We start from the raw sequence: 5,573 nt of genomic DNA, 5'->3' as shown, positions 1-5,573 counted from the left end.
ACGTTACTGAAAATAAACAACTGTGACCAAAAGCATGAATGACAACAGGACAACTCATTGAAAGACACAACGCAGAAAAAAAAAAACAAGTTTACTGTGACAATAACATTCTATTTGACATTTTAATAACCTGTTATTGCATCAAACTATTTTACAACTGCAATACCAACAGTCACATGACTCACTATACAATCTGACATATAACCATGTTAATGTGAATCTTATGATTATGACCCAGACTGCCATGCAATATACAGTGCTTTATCCTCATGACAATAAAAATGACATATTTTATTAGCGTGATATTATTGACAGACCCTTGTGGTAAAGTTGGTATCGCACTTGAAAAGATGGCCACATCACGAGACTTGCTCTCCGATAGTCGGGACAGGAGGAGGCAGAGAAGACACTGAGTGTTGTGGTCAATATTAAACGTTTACGAGCCTCCATTAATGTCAGGGAGCTTTGAGATGAAGAGCTGTTTTATTTTTAGAAGATTGGATTATAGAAGTCAGGTTTTAAAGCATTCCCATTGCTATGGGCTTTACTGAGGAGGTGAATGGAGGCTTTTGTGTCAGGGCAGTCTCACAGAGTTGATAAATAGTCAAAAACAACATGAGAAGGAATCACACCTCACTTTTTTGTTTTAGAATGGCAGCTGTGTGCACTTTTCCTGTGTATGCATAAGTGCTTGTTTGTGTACACGTGTGTGTTTGTGTGTGTGTGTAGGTGTGTGTTTATGTGTGTGTGTGTTTGTGTGTGCGCGTGTGTGTGTGTGTCTGTTTGTGTGTGTGTGTGCTCCAAGGTAGTCTTACCACCAGGCCCCACCATGTCCTCACCAGGTAAACAAACACACTCAGGCAAGTAAACAAGCACACTCTTCATTCACTGTGGGGCCACTCTGGCCTGCCGGGCTTTGGTGACCACTGTGTCCATTGTGTTTACTTGTGGTGTGTGTGTGTGTGTGTGTGCGAAAGAGAGAGAGAGAGAGAGAGAGAGAGAGAGAGAGCATTGTATATGAGAGGTGTGTGTATTTATAGATGTGCGGGTGTGTGTATAAACCAAAGGTTCATAAGTAGAGGTGTGTTAGTGAAAAACTGTCCATAGGACGATACATTCTCATGTGTATGGAACATATGTTTGCATGTACAGTATTTAATGGAAAGTTTGACTGAGAGAGAGAGAGAGAGAGAGAGAGAGAGAGATTGAGAGTAAGAGGAATGTGACAGCTTTTCCTAGCATGGCACGAGCGGACGGTGTGATTTGCAGTAGGGGCTGCTGATGAGAGGATGTGAGTGCAGCTCGGTGACTAAGCACCAAAACCAACTCACAAACCCGCAGAGGAACTGGGTGCTGGAGGCGCCGTGTTATTCTGTGCCATGTTAACACCCTCCGCAGCTCTGCTGCGTCGAAAAGAAATTAAACTAAGTGTGTGTGTCTCTATGTGTGTGTGTGTTTTTCTCTCTCTCTATATGTGTGTGTGTGTATCTCTCTCTATATATATATATATGTGTGTGTGTGTGTCCTTCTCTCTATATGTGTGTGTATGTCTCTCTCTCTCTCTCTATATATATATATGTGTGTGTGTGTGTGTGTCTATATGTGTGTGTATGTCTCTCTCTCTCTATATATACATATATATATGTGTGTGTGTGTGTGTGTCTTTCTCTCTATATATGTGTGTATGTGTGTGTGTGTGTATGCTATATCTGCTTAACCCTCCTCTGTTTCCCACCTCTCTCTCTCTTCCCTTTTCCCTCTCTCTCTCTCTCTCTATCCCACTCTCTCTCTCTCTCTCTCTATCCCACTCTCTCTCTCTCTGTAACCCTCTCTCTATCCCACTCTCTCTCTCTCTGTAACCCTCTCTCTATCCCACTCTCTCTCTCTCTGTAACCCTCTCTCTATCCCACTCTCTCTCTCTCTGTAACCCTCTCTCTATCCCACTCTAGTAATGTCTCTCTGTAGTAACAGGAGAAGTCTCATATTGGGGATCCAGTTTTATGAAGGCTGTTTAAAGTGGTGTGGGAGCGGTGAGGGTGGGGGTGTGGGGGTGTGGGTGAGGGGGTGTGGGTGTGGGTGTGGGTGTGGGGGTGTGGGGGTGTGGGTGTGGGTGAGGGGGGGTGGGGGTGTGGGGGTGTGGGTGCGGTGAGGGTGGAGGGGCGAGTGGCTTTCCAGGCGGCCACAGGTAGGGCCGGCCCAGACAAAGTGCTCTTTGAGTGCTGCGGTCGGGCAGTGCGCCAGACGCCTGTCCACACCTCACACGAGGACCTCTTACTCAGTACAGGGATCGCGTCGGCTCTTACCTATAACACTATTACGTACGTACACACACACACACACCCACACACACACACACCCACACACATACACTTATGCACACAGGTATCTGCACACACACACAAACACACAAACACTATTGGGACCTCAAAGTGTACTATCACATCCATCCAGTTGCTCATTTTCACAAGAACAAACACATCTCACACCTAAACAGCACATGTTCACACACACACACACACACACATACGCACAGAAATTTAGGAGAGAGTAATTGTGCGTCATAAATCACACCACGAGGCAGAGAGGGTGAATAATAAACAGTAAATAAATAAATAAATAATCTCCATCGTTTATTTGGTTCTGGGAAACCAGAGTCATAACTCATGTCCCTCCGCCACTGGCGCCAAGTGGTGCTGTACTGTGGCCCCTGCTATGCATGTGTGTGTGTGTGTGTGTGTCTACAGATGTCGCATATACGTGTGGTGTGTGGGGACTTATGTATTTTTGTAAACATATGCTTTAGCATGCGCATATGTGTTTTGGGTTATGGTTATGGGTGTGGATGTGGCTTTTCATTGTGTGTGTGTGTGTGTGTGTGTGTGTGTGTGTGTGTGTGTGTGTGTGTGTGTGTGTGTGTGTGAGTGTGTGTGTGTGTGTGTGTGTTGTGTGTTTTTTCCACCCAGTGGTTTTCATCGCAGGCTGTTGGAGCTGCCGTGATGGACGAGCTGCAAATGGGTTTGGGGACAACGAGCGAAGACTAACGGAGCGACAGAGAGACACGATGACAGAGGAGAGGAACAAACAGAATAAAATGATAAAAAGGAGAAGAGAAGGCATGATAGGAGAGATGCAGAGGGTGAGAAAAGAGAGAGAGAGAGAGGGATGAAAACATGTGTGGAAGAGTGAGAGAGAGGGAGAGAGAGAGAGGGAGATACACAGAGGGTGAGAAGAGAGAGAGATAGAAAGAGAGGGAGAGAAAGAGAGATAGGGAGAAAGAAAGAGAGAGGGGGATGAAAACATGTGTGGAAGAGTGAGAGAGAGGGAGAGAGAGAGAGAGGGAGATACGCAGAGGGTGAGAAGAGAGAGAGATAGATAGATAGAGAGAAAGAGAGAGAGGGATGAGGACATGTGTAGAAGAGTGTGGGAAGGATGGTGGTGAGAGGAGTGAAAGGTAGAGTGTACAGGAGAACAGAGGAGAGGAAGGCGTCTGTACAACGTCATGCTGGGCTGGGGTACGCTGGGCTGGGGTCAGGGTGCGCTGGGCTGGGGTACGCTGGGCTGGGGTCAGGGTGCGCTGGGCTGGGGTGCGCTGGGCTGGGGTCAGGGTGCGCTGGGCTGGGGTGCGCTGGGCTGGGGTCAGGGTACGCTGGGCTGGGGTGCGCTGGGCTGGGGTCAGGGTACGCTGGGCTGGGGTGCGCTGGGCTGGGGTGCGCTGGGCTGGGGTCAGGGTACGCTGGGCTGGGGTCAGGGTACGCTGGGCTGGGGTGAGAGGTGCGCTGCGCTGGGGTGAGAGGTGCGCTGGGCTGGGGTCAGGGTGCGCTGGGCTGGGGTGCGCTGGGCTGGGGTCAGGGTACGCTGGGCTGGGGTCAGGGTACGCTGGGCTGGGGTCAGGGTACGCTGGGCTGGGGTCAGGGTACGCTGGGCTGGGCTGGGGTGCGCTGGGCTGGGGTCAGGGTACGCTGGGCTGGGGTGAGAGGTGCGCTGCGCTGGGGTGAGAGGTGCGCTGGGCTGGGGTGAGAGGTGCGCTGGGCTGGGGTGAGAGGTGCGCTGGGCTGGGGTGAGAGGTGCGCTGGGCTGGGGTCAGGGTACGCTGGGCTGGGGTGCGTTGGGCTGGGGTTAGGGTACGCTGGGCTGGGGTGAGAGGTGCGCTGCGCTGGGGTGAGAGGTGCGCTGGGCTGGGGTCAGGGTGCGCTGGGCTGGGGTGCGTTGGGCTGGGGTTAGGGTACGCTGGGGTGGGGTGAGAGGTGCGCTGGGCTGGGGTCAGGGTACGCTGGGCTGGGGTGCGTTGGGCTGGGGTTAGGGTACGCTGGGGTGGGGTGAGAGGTGCGCTGGGCTGGGGTCAGGGTACGCTGGAGTGTGCTGGGGTGAGGTGGGGCCGCATGGGGTGGGGTGGGGAGGGGTTGCGTTAGCAGTGTGATGTGGTATTGTTCTCTGTTAGGGGCATTTTCTCCTGTTGATTAGCGTTCTGTTTGTGGTGCTGTTTGGTGTTGTGTTGTATTGTGTTTGTGGTGTTGTGTTGTGGTGTGTTTGTGGTGTTGTGTTGTGTTGTGTTGTATTGTGTTGTGGTGTGTTTGTGGTGTTGTGTTGTGTTGTATTGTGTTGTGGTGTGGTGTTGTGGTGTCTTTCTTCTCTGCTGTGGTCTGTTGTGTTGTGCTGGACTGACCGGGCTTTCAGCAAGAGGATTTGTATTAGCACACAGTGTGAAGAGACTTTCATAGTCCTCTGTCTTTTTCTCTCACACCATGCCGACACACACACACACACACACACAAACAAAAAAAAACACACACACACACACACACCACACACACACAAACAGACACACCACACACAGACACACACACTCAAACACACACACACACAAACATGCAGTTCTTCAAATCTACCACATATAATTTCCACAGTTAGGAAACACAGATGCTTTTCCATATCAGTTTTCCATGTTCAAGTCTCCTTCTCTTCACAGTCTTCATAAAGCATGTCTTATGATTCCACATTCATAGAATCTGTTTCCAGCTGTACCCAATTGCAAGGACACCTATTGATATTCAGGAGTCCCTCCATCCTCACAGGCTAATGAAGATGTTCAGTTCCTTGTACTAGTGGTCAGTATGCCTCACACCAGGGCCGGCCCTCACAGATCTCTGGACCTGAACAGCTCCGTACTCTCTAAGATCATCACAGCTCTCTGGACCTGAACAGCTCGCTGCTCTCTAAGATCATCACAGGTATCTGGACCTGAACAGCTCGCTACTCTCTAAGATCATCACAAGTATCTGGACCTGAACAGCTCGCTACTCTCTAGGATCATCACAGGTATCTGGACCTGAACAGCTCGCTACTCTCTAGTCCAGCTCGCTACTCTCTAGGATCATCACAGGTATCTGGACCTGAACAGCTCGCTACTCTCTAAGATCATCACAGGTATCTTTGGACCTGAACAGTTCGCTACTCTCTAGGATCATCACAGGTATCTTTGGACCTGAACAGCTCACTACTCTCTAAGATCATCACAGGCATCTCTGGACCTGAACAGGTTGCTACTCTCTAAGATCATCACAGGACCTGAACAG

The sequence above is a fragment of the Alosa sapidissima genome, chromosome 3 (assembly GCF_018492685.1).
Source record: "Alosa sapidissima isolate fAloSap1 chromosome 3, fAloSap1.pri, whole genome shotgun sequence".
Classification (NCBI taxonomy): Eukaryota; Metazoa; Chordata; class Actinopteri; order Clupeiformes; family Clupeidae; genus Alosa; species Alosa sapidissima.
The sequence above is the reverse complement of the archived record's forward strand: the minus strand, read 5'-3'. Positions refer to the sequence as shown.